This window comes from Elaeis guineensis, chromosome 11 (assembly GCF_000442705.2).
Source record: "Elaeis guineensis isolate ETL-2024a chromosome 11, EG11, whole genome shotgun sequence".
Classification (NCBI taxonomy): Eukaryota; Viridiplantae; Streptophyta; class Magnoliopsida; order Arecales; family Arecaceae; genus Elaeis; species Elaeis guineensis.
Window position 1 is genome coordinate 113,670,671 of NC_026003.2, and position 12,823 is coordinate 113,683,493.

The window sequence follows — 12,823 nt, forward strand, 5'->3', positions numbered from 1 at the left end:
ATATAACTAACTTTGGATATAACTTGTCACCTAGATGTGACGGTATATTATGATGTCTAAGATAGGATTGCTTTAATTTCTTTTTATGCTTATCAATCTCTGCTTATTAGGATAACAAATCGGTTTGGTCCGGAGTGATACAGGTTCGACCCGAGTTACAATAACAACCAAAGAGCCCAACTCAAGAATTGGACCCATGTAATTATTAAATTTAGATCGGATCATATAGGCTAGATTGCCACTCACGAGACTATTTGATAAAGATTGAGTCAATTACAATCCATATTTTATGTTCTTAAACATAAAAGCTAATAGGAAATTGGCATCAAAAAGAGCCAACCTCTAAGAATAGATCCATGATTTCTTTTAGGAAAAATACTACAATGTCATTTTTTTTCAAAAAAGGATTCACCTTCCTTTGCACCCATCCACCATTTCACGCATTAAATAGATCTTAAAGCACTTGGAACTCCATCACTCATCCACCATAATAGATCTCAAAGTGAGCAGTGGATGATCCTGATCCAACGATGGATGGGTACAAAGGAAGGCAAATTCTTTTTTTGCACCAAAGATATAATGAGGGATGGCACAACCCTATTAAAGAAGATTTGAAGGCCCTAGCTTTTTCCCAATAGAGAATCAAGTCAAATCATTGCTCTTGCATGTCACAAAGAGGGTGCTATTGTTGAGCTAAAACTTGGTCCCCTGATACGAGATCGATTTGCTCTGGACTATTTTAGATTACTAATATTTGACATTTGATAGCTTTAGCAACACAATTAGTTAGCATCCCAAGTAATGTTTCCCGAAATTGCGAAAGTTTTAAGTTTTACAAGTATATTTTTTAGTATAGATAAGAAGAGATAGGGAAATCAAGGATTTTGTGTTCCTTATTTCAGTTGGTGGAAGAAGAGGTCATTCTCTTGCACAAGCAAATGGAAGTCCAGCACGTGTACATATTCCAATCATTTTTTTTTTTTTGATTAAATCAAAATTCTTATACGAGCAGACATGCTACCATAGTTAAACCATAGATTTGTCTGGTTAAATGAGATTGGGAACCATAGAACAATGCACAAAATTGACTAGCCTACTCTTGTGAACTGAATTTCACAATCTTTAGTATATATGTACATACAAATGGAAACAGTAACATATGGAGAGTGCTTCGAAGATTGTATTCGAGACAATATTTCTTCATTAATTTTATTATAATTTTTCACTCTATTCAAGTTTTGCTAAGATCTGTCTTGATTGTGTTATCAACAAGGCAAGGGTTTTCCAAATTAGTTATCTAGGTTTTGTTGTAATTTGTTAGTTTGCACAAACTTACTATTATGGGTGTCAGTGGGTCAAGTTTGGATTGGCTGGGCCATATCTATATCTAGACCTAGCATATATTTGTTAGATTAAATCCAAGCCTGACCAAAGCTTTGCACCTATATCCAATATTGAATCCAAAAAAGAAGGTCAGGTATTGATCATGTTTTGAATAGAATTTGAATATTTTAAAAGTTTCTCTTCCATACTTTTAGATTATTTTTCAAATCATTTAATGCATAAAAAATATTGTCTCATGAAAACATGAAAAATAATGATATAAAAACTACAAAAGATTATATCTAAACGATGGTGTCTATTCAACCATTATCTTTGTTATCTAAATAGCTGAGCAATGAAAAGACATGAAGAATGAAAATGATTTTATAATAATCAAGTTCAATATAAATATTAAATCACAACATATTTATTGTAAAAAAACTACAACAAATGATGGAGATAAAATTTGGTGCAACAAGATAGGCTATGGTTTCATTACTCTACTGAAAGCTTTTTAATGATTAGGAACAATACCTGATAGCATACACTAACATGAATGTAGATATATGTATATGCACGTGTGCATGTGAGTATTTTACACACACACACACACACACACACGCATCTTTGTATGTGCTACAAATAATCAGGATTGTTCTTCGAGTAGGGATCTATCTAAATCCAAACCTAACCTAATAAAACTTCGGGTCTAATTTTTGGAGTCTAAGTCCAACCTAATAGCTTATTAGATTTATTTTTTATATTTAGATTTATTTTAGATCGGATGAGTGATTTATCGGTCTTGGCCAATGCCTCCACTTGCTTTGAAAGTATGTTAAACACAAGTTTTTTCCTTGAGAGCTTCAATTTTTAGGGAGACTCGCCAAATATGCAAGAGATCAACTTTTGTGTTTATAAACTACTCTCATGGGCTTATGGTTCACCAAACCAAAAACTAGCACTATAATTATATTCTCTTTTTGCCCTAACTAACTTTTCATCTTTTTAATGGAGCTCAATGATAATTAACTTAGAATTTCCAATCCATTTGCATGGTAATGTAGCAAAATTATTGATGAAAGAAGCAACATATAAACATCGATGCTATTAACAAGTTTCTTGTAAATCTCAGCTTCCTTGATTTTGGTTAAAAATATTGAGGTCGTCCAATGCCTGTAATTCTCTATTCTAGAGCTTTGTTCGTTCACAAGTTGTAAATGAGTAGAAAGGATTTGAGATTCATTAGAATAGCAACATCATTTTGCTACTCCATATCCATTGTATCATCTTATTTTAGACAACTCGAATTTAAAAAATTGCTATTGATCTCCTTCCTAAGCCACGGAGAATTTCTATCAAAGGTTTGAACTAATATATAAATAATTAGATGTAACTCACTTTGACAGTGTTTGTAGGGGATATAACCATGGAGTAAGGCCCTTCTTCTATGGTTTTACCAACAAACTGTTATTAAAAAAATATATGAAATAATATTTAAAAAAAAAGTGAAATAGGTTCACAAAAAAAAAACTTAAAATTTATAATTTTGATACCAACCAATATATATATATACATATAATGAAATATTTTTTCTGTGATGTGTGTGATATAATTGAATATGATGTGATAAAAATAAATAAATAAATAAATAGAACCTAGTCCAGAAGGTGGATAAACCACTGCCCTAAAGGAGCTTTCGACTCCTTCTCGTGTGAAGATCTGAGCCGCACACCCTCCTCCAAAGTACAATCCGGAAGTCAAGCACTCCAACGTTCGTCGGTGGCACGATCTTGAACGAACGTCAATCAACTTCATCTTCAGCCCAATCAATAGAGTGAATGAAGAAAAAAAAATACGAAGAGAGAGAAGGAAAGAGAGCACGAAGAGAGAATTTTAAGATGAGAGGAAATTTTGAAGATAAGAAGATAAGAAGACTCTTGATATTTTTTTTTTCTCGTTCTTAAAACTGAGAAACGAGGGACACCTTTTATAGGTGCAAATGATCGCGGAAGCTCCGTGTGCGAGAACGGCACGCGGAACTGCTGCCTGCACGGGGGGAGTTCACGAAACGGAAGTATAGAACGTTACCATGCGCGTTCCTCTCGCAGAACGGCCAAACGGCACGCACACACGGAGAGCACGCGGAAGTTTTGAAATTCAAAAAAAAATCAACAATCCCCCATAAGTTTCAAAACTGGCAAAATATTTAAATTCAGTATTAAAAATTTATTGGGCTTTTACTGTGCTTAGTACAAGTACCTTCTAGGTTTAAATTTGTATTTAGTATAAAATACACACAGTATAAAGATGAACTGATCAAATGTGGGGTAGCGCTATTTCGGCCATGCGCTTGCTTTGATTTTCATGAGAGTTACTAGAGATTCACTCTAATCCCATAGTCACGGCCTCACGACTACTCTCACTAAGGTAGATCCTCCAAGAGTACGTATAACGAAATTGTACCTTGCTAAACTTTCAGCCTTGGATCTATTGAGAGCTATGCTCAACCTAACCGTTACATATAGAGCACTACACCATAGGGATGGGTTAAAGACAGACTCCAAAAAAAATTGGTACTCCCAGACGTCAAGCTCTCTCTCTGAATATGGCCTGGATGATGCTGGTATTGAACATTTCAACATCGCATCATTTTTTAGATATGGGATGGTAGATGATAAACCTATAAATGATCAACTTCATCAATTTCAAGAATATCTTAAGAAGCTTCAAACCAATGGTACCTCTCTCTCTGAAAAATTTAAGGTCTCGAGCCTTCTTGATAAATTGCCTCCTTCTTGGGATGGCTTTGCTAAAGGTCAGCACCATAAGCAAGAAGAACTAACCCTAACTCAATTTCTTAATTCAATTATGATAGAAGACCAACATAGGTCTAAAACCCAGCAAACTAGAGTCTCAAATGCTCAAGCTAACCTGATCCTTACCAAATCCATATCAAAACCTAATTTTCAACCAAACCAACAACACCAGACAAACCATCCTAACCGATCCTACTCAAATAAGTTCAAGCCTAAGAAAAAAAATTTCAAGGCTAATAACACTAAATCCAACAAACCTGCTCAAGGTCCAAGTAATAAGTTCTGCTTTGTGTGCGGAAGGACTAATCATCTGGCGAGAAACTGTTATCACCGGAAGGAGCCCTTTCATAAATCTTTTGGTTTCTCGAGACCTCAAGCTCATGTAGTTGAAGGTCTAGAAGATACTACCTTTAGGTTAATAAGTTTTAACCCTGAAATTAATTTTACTTCCTCTAATCTTGATTAATGGTTGGATTCAGGAGCTAATGTTCACATTTGTTTTGATCGTTCTTGGTTCACTACTATTCAGGACTCAAGCGGAGAAGGTGTAATCCTTAGAAACAATACAGCCGTCAGGATCAAGGGACGAGGATGAATTAATTTGAAGATGACTTTTGAAAAAGTTCTTACCCTGACGGATATATTGTATGTTCTAGACCTTAGAAAGAACTTGATCAATGGGTCTCAGCTGGTCTAAAAAGGATATAAAATTATCCTTGATTGTAATAAAGTTGTGATAACTAAGAATAATGCCTTCATAGGAAGAGGATATGTAAGTGAAGGCTTATTCAAATTAAATGTAATAAATTATTTTGTTAATAAAGCTGAGAATCAAATTTATTTTGTGAATAAATCTAATCAAAATCTGTGGCATGATAGATTAGGTCATGTACACTTAAGAAAAATCAAACATACGATGGATTTAAAGCTAATTCCTAAATCAATTTTAGATTAATCTAAGTGTGAAATATGTGCTGAATATAAACAACCAAGAAAACCATTCAAATCAGTTAAAAAAAATTCTTCAATCTTGAAATTAATACATAATGATGTATGTGACTCTTCCAAAATTACAACTCGTGGTGGCAACAAGTATATAGTAACCTTTATAAATGATTTTTTGAGATTTGCTATTATTACCTAAGTAAATCTAAGGATGAAATCTTTAATAAATTCAAAATTTATAAGAGTGAAGTAGAAAATCAACAAGAAAAAAAAATTAAGATTCTTAGGACTGATAAAGGAGGAGAGTATACTTCAAATGACTTTTTCTTGTTCTGTCAAGAACATGGAATAATTCATGAAGTAACTGCTCCTTACTCTCTACAGTCCAATGGTATGGCTGAGCGTAAAAATTGTACCCTCTTGGATATGGTGAACGCTATGTTGATTAGCTCAGGTCTACCTGAGAACTTGTAGAGAAAAGCTCTTCTGTCTTTTTGCTTCATCCTAAATAGAATCCCTATTAAAGATAGTGGTAAGATGTCTTATGAATTTTGAAAAGGTAGAGCTCCTAATTTAAATTTTCTCAAAGTGTGGGGGTATCTAGCTAAAATGAATATTCCTGAACCTAAAAAGAGAAAGCTAGGATCTAAAACTGTAGATGCTGTCTTTATTGGCTATGCCCAAAATAGTAATACCTATAGGTTCTTAGTGATTAAATCAGATATTAGTGATATAAGTTATAATTCAATCTTAGAAGCTAAAGATGGTTCTTTCTTTGAAGACATATTTTCTTCTAAGACTAAAATTTCTAGATCCTTAGAATACGAACCATCTTCTTCTAGATCTATGGAACTAGAACTTGAAGCTGAAACCGAATTAAGAAGAAGTAAAAGGATCATAATTGAAAAGAATTTTAGAAAAGAATTATTTACATATCTTGTAGAGGGTGATCCTTGCACGTATGATGAAGCTATGTCGTCATCAGATTCATCATACTGGAAGGAAGCTATAAATAGTGAAATTTAATCAATCCTAGAGAATAAAACTTGGATTTTATCAGATTTACCTTCTAGAAATAAAGCAATAGAAACTAAATAGATTTTTTAAAAAAAATTAAGACCAGATGAAACAGTAAAAAGATATAAAGCTAGGTTAGTAGCTAAAGGATATAGTTAAAAGAAAGACTTAGATTATTTTGATACCTATGCTCCTGTAGCTAGGATAACCACATTAAGAACTTTGATAGCATTAGCATCAATTCATAAATTAATGATTCATCAAATGGATGTAAAAACTGCATTCTTAAATGGAGAATTAGAAGAAGAAATCTATATAAACCAACCTCAAGGTTTTGTAGTCAAAGGACAAGAACATAAGGTATGTAAATTAATTAAATCACTTTATCGATTAAAACAAGCTCCTAGACAATGGCATATTAAATTTGATGAAATTATCCTAAGTAATAACTTTAGGATTAACGAACATAATAAATGTATATATTATAAAAGAAATAACTCAGATTTTATCATTTTATGCTTGTATATAGATGATATTTTATTATTTGAAACATCACTAAAAATAATACAAGAAACTAAAGATTATTTATCAAATAATTTTGATACGAAAGATTTAGGAGAAGCTGATATAATCTTAGGAATGAAACTTAAAAGAACAAATAATGAAATAGCCATAAACCTAACACATTCAATAGAAAAAATACTTAAAAAGTTTAAATATTTTGATCTAAATCCTGTCTCTACCCCATATGATCATAGTTCTCATTTAACTAAGAATTTAGGAGAACCTGTAAGACAATTAGAGTATTCCTAGAGGATAGGATCACTGTTATATATAGCAAATAGAACCCATCCTGATATAACTTATGCAGTAGGCAGGCTAAGTCGGTATACTAGCAATCTTAGTGAAGAACATTGGAAAGCCCTAGAAAGAGTCTTTAGATATCTGAAGGAAACTCTAAATTACTCTCTCTTGTTCTCCGATTATCCAGAAGTACTAGAAGGATATAGTGATGCAAACTGGATGACAGATTATTTAGATGTTAAATCCATCACAGGTTATCTTTTCATATTTGGAGGAGATGCAGTATCTTGAGGTTCATGTAAACAAACAATAATAACAAAAAGTATATTAGAATCTGAATTAACTGCTTTTGACACCACTTGCACTGAAGCACAGTGGTTAAAAGATTTAATTAATGATATTGAAATTCTTCAATTCAAAATATCTGTAGTACCAATAAATTGTGATTGTAGAGCTCTAATAGATCTGTTAAATCAGCAGACATCAAATAAAAAGATGAACAATCATATTCTAATCAGATACAAAACTGTGAGAAATAAAATGAAAGATGTGATATCACTTCAATTTATAAGATCAAAAAATAATCTATCTGATCTTTTAACCAAAGGTCTTTCAAAGGCTTTGATATTTGAGACATCGAGGGGGATGGGGCTTAAGCCCGTATATTAGTCATTAGAGTAGACCCCTACCTTTATGATTGAAGTTTTCAGGGTCAAGGTTCAAAGGGAAATGACTTCTGAGGGGACGTCTGGGAGCACCATTTTTTTTTTTGGAGTCTGTCTCCAACCCATCCCTATGGTGTAGTGCTATATATGTAATGGTTAGACTGAGCATAGCTCTCAATAGATCGCCCTAAAGGAGATTTCGATCCCTTCTCGTACGAAGATCTGAGTCGCACACCCTCCTTCAAGGTACAATCTGGAAGCCAAGCACTCCAACGTCCGTCGGTGGCACGATCTCGAACGAATATTAATCAATTTCGTCTTCAGCCCAATCAATAGAGTGAATGAAGAAAAAAAATACAAAAAGAGAGAAGAAAAGAGAGCACGAAGAGAGAATTTTAAGATGAAAGGAAATTTTGAAGATAAGAAGATAAGATGACTCTCGGTATTTTTTTTATTTTTAAAATTAAAAAATGATGGGCGCTATTTATAGGTGTAAATGACTGTGAAAGCTTCGTGTGCGAAAACGGCATACAAAACTGCCACCCGCGTACGGAGAGTTCGTGAAACAGCCGGAGTTTTGAAATTCAAAAAAAAAGTCAACACAAACATCATTTTGATCAATAAAATAGCCATATATCGACAGGGGACAGAGAGGAAAGAGTATAATTATATTTCCCAATTTGGTGGAATAGACTCGTAACGTAGGACAAAATTATCCCCTCCAATTGCATTCCTATTCTTGTCTACTTTCTAAACTTACAAAGAAAAAAAAAAAGCCCAAAAGGAAAAAATAGTTTTATTCTTTGATAAAATCTAAATCATCAAAAACTCCGGTGCACATTAAATGCATGCCCTTATCTATTTCAGTTAGGCCCCGAGCCAAGTTCATTAAATATTTATTTCACTGATTAGATAAAATCCAAAGTATTATAAAATTCACTGCACATTAAATGCATGCACGTATTATTATACTTTTTTTTCCAATCAAATATATTAAAAAAAGGTTTTGGGGCATCGGTTAAAGAGCATTTAGCAAAGACATCAGAAATGGGGATTATACACTTTCATATTCTTTATGAAGAGTATAATTATTTTTATAAAAAATATTTATTTTTAATATCACATGAGTCAACATCTTGAATAAATTTTGTTGATTTTTAAAAATTATTAAATATTTCTTAACCAGTGCCCTAAAGGTACTGATTAGCAAAACCCATTAAAAATTTATTCCACACCACATACTATCTTTAGAGTTAAGGTTAATTGCTTTACTTGTCTCTTGTAAATATTCTTTTGGTAAAAACTTAATGTGAGATCCATTAAAACTAATTACCCTTCTAGTCTCTTGTAATTGTTCTTTTGGTACAAAATTAATGCGAGATCCATATTTCATTGATGGCCTTCGCAATATCATACATACCTTCGCCTTTCTCCACATTGACCCCACTAACAACAACAATGTAGGACGCCCGTGAGAAGAAGAGTATGTCGCGGTTGATACTGTATATACAAATTTTATGGACTCATTTGGTTCATGAAAAATAGAGGAAGAAAGAGACTATTCTTAAGAAATAGAGAATATCTCTTATTTGGTTGAAATTAAAAAAAAAGATAATAAATTTTTTTTTATAGATTTTAAAATTTTTTATGAGATGAAAATTGGTGATACTTTTTTTTTCAAAAATATTTTTTTAAAATCTACGGTTAAGATTTTAGAAAATATTAATAGATGATTAGGATGAAATACTGAATGATGATATATGCCAAGATCTCTATATTAATATTATTTTAATATTTATATAAATATAATATTAATATTATAATATTTATTTTATTTTAATATTATTTTAATATTTATATTAACATAATATTTATATTAATATTAATACAGTATTTATATTAATATATTAATATTTATGTTAATATAATATTATTTTTTAATATTATATTTATATCTATATTAATAAATTTCTTATACTAAAATATTAAAATTATATTAATATAATATTAATACAATAAATTATTATGATTCAATATTATATTTAATATATTAATATTATATTTATATTAATATAAATATAATATTATTATTTATATAAAGTTTAGATTGTAAAAATATATGGACTTATATCTATGAAAGATATAATATGTATTCTACATAGTTTTCTTAGAAAAATGAGTGTTAAGTCAAATATTAATCACTCTACAATAAATCATTTTTCTATGATCAATCAAACATATTAAAATTTTATTTTTTTAAAAAAATTTAAAAATTTTTTTTTTCCATGAACCAAACGAGCCCAGTGTGATATTAATCATATGCGGTTGCAACGTCCCTTTTCAAAGCTTGTATAAAATATTGTAACGTTTTTGGGTATCTCCTAGCTATATCTGCAACTTTTGACCATCTAGGATAGCATCGACTATTTAAAAATTACATGCGCAATATTAAGTATCTGCAAGCTAAAAAAATACTTAATTTACTAATTTGAAAATACACTATTAAGTATTTACAAGTACAAATCCTTCATGGCCAGTAACTGGAGCTGGGACCTTCATCAAAGAAATGCCAAGCTAACAGAAAAACGAAACAATCCTGAGAAATTAAGATTTGTGGTCGGGAACTTATCCTGATGGATGCCAGGCACAAACCTGCACCCACTCCATGATGTTCTGTGCTATATTTACTCCCAATGCAAAATCATCATCCAATTCCAAGCATGATCTGCGTCCGGTACGCCAGATATTGGTGCTATTTAGCACATTGAAACAGCAATACAAATGCTGCTGGATCATAGATTTAGAGGACACAAAGAATGGTGTCAAAGCTCCCTTCTGCTTGAGTAGTTGGCCATTTTGACAAAATTTGGAAGAATAATGGGAAGCTCATTTAACATGATACATTAACCCTCATATAATTAGCTAAAAAACATATCAGCAGCCGCGAGGTGGTCCTATATTAACGATTATCAACGTTTTAATGAAGCAAACATTTTTATTGGTTCACATACTCTTGAAAAAAGAAAATAAATGGTATTAGTTTACCATTACCTCAATCTTTGCTTACGCAGCACTTATTGTATCTACCACCATATTTACAACTATGTCTATGTGGAGACCAACCAACCAATTTAAGAATCTATATATAATGCCATCCTATACAAACTCCAAACTTATGTTGTGGGGGATATCGACCATCCGATCCGACCTTCCCTTCCTCAGATTACAACCGAATATTCACCGATGATATAGTCTCGGATACCAAAGAGAGATGCAAGGAACTGAGGCGAAGCGACTTTATGTTATCGGCTTCTATCTGATTTTTGGATTGGATGTTTATCGACTTCGAGGTGAAAGAATAGGTCGTGGATAATCGAGCACACTTCGATCCACACAGCACACAAGTACAGCGAAAACAAGATCATTTTGTAAAGAAAAGATAACTAGAACAAACGTAAAATGTAAAATAGAAGAGATAATCAAGCAATAAAAATAAAAGAAAAGAAAGCACATCAGATTTACGTGGTTCGGCCTGATTGTTGGCCTAGGTCCACGAGCAAGACCTCCTTAACGTTCTTCTATTAATAATTCATGGCATAATGAAATACAAATTTGGAGAAGAAGAAAAAGAAAAAAAATAATGACTCACACAAATTTTTTTTTACAAAAAAAAAATACTCTTATTTTTCTTTCAAAAAGGAATCTCACGTCTTTTATTTTTCTCCTCTCTGAAATCCTCTCTTTGATTGCTGTTTTCATTGCTTTTAGCCTACTGAACCTTCTCCCAAGTCCTCCCCTTAAATAGAGCTCATTACCAGGTGAATACAGGTCCAAACCATATCAAAATTGGATTCCTATTCACTGTAGAATCAGAGAAATAAGCTGAGCCATTGGATTTGCATCGCATGTCCTGAAACCACCCAAAAATCGATCAAGATCAGGCCTAAATCAATCGGAAAAGGTTATCAGCCGTCTGATCATCATCGGGAGGGAAAAGGGCCATTCGATTGCACCTTGGTCTACCAAAAAATCATGTAGACCGCGAGAAACACTCAAAAAATGGGCGTTGGTCCACCGTGGACCATGAAACGCTCTGGAAATGGGCGCTCGGTCCATACACCTCACCGTGGACCGCAAAATATGGTAGATCGCGTGCACTGCGCTCGTGCTCGTGCTGGGCCGTGCTCGCGTGAGGTTCTGAGCCGGGCCTGGCCTGCCTGTGGTTCTGGGTCGGGTTTTTCTCACATGGGCTCATCTTAACACGAGGTTGGGATCCGATCGATGATAAGGGACTAAGCGCAATAACTCACATGGACGCTGATTCATCTGAGGTAGAATCTTGGCTCTGTACTGATCTCAGACCATCAGTCTATTCGGCCATGTCGATGATCCTTGAAACCTCCCAACAATTTTTAGAATATAGATACGATCCACAACTAACATCTATGACTAACAATTTTGCTTCACAAGCTTGTAGACAAATTTTCTATCCAAACAGTATGTCAAGTTGAGGCCTAGTAATTTAAAAAATTAAGGTCTCATGGCCTATCAGATTGTGACGTAACAATCTATATCTCCATTTCTCTATATAAAGAGGTAATAAGGAGGACCATCAGATAAGTTGAATAGGAAAAAACTATCCATACTCTTATTCTTTCTCTTTTTACTTTTTTTTTTTTACTATTCTCAAACTTTGATTGATTTAAGTATCGGAGTATCTTCAATCGGATAACTTCTGATGAAAATGAGATTTCTTTTCTATTTCTTTTAAATGCATCCATCATAGGATCAACATCGAGCTCTCCATCAGAAGGAGCCCAACTTCGGCCGCATCTACCTCAAACCGAAGTCTCGCAGCAGCGACATAGGCCAACCACCCAACCTAAGAATCTATATATAATGCTGTCTTATACAAACTCCAAACTTTTAGGAGGCAGTTGTCATGCTTTTTGGTCAGCATTTGTCTTCAAACACACCAAGGTCATCGATCCAACGTCTATGACTAAAATATTTACTTGCTAGCCTCCAAAATCTAAAATTAGGTGATCCCATCTACAACTTCCAAAAGCCAGTCTCCCTTCCCTCAATTTGCTACCGATTCTCATTGGTTTTTACCAAAAAAAAAAAAATTGCGACTCTCATTGGTGACCCAACCCTGGCCATGTTAGTTGAACTTCCCGCCAACTACCCGCCCGCCATTCCTTTCAAACGGTTTGCTTTAAAGCCCCACAAGAACCTCCCCATCTCCCAACA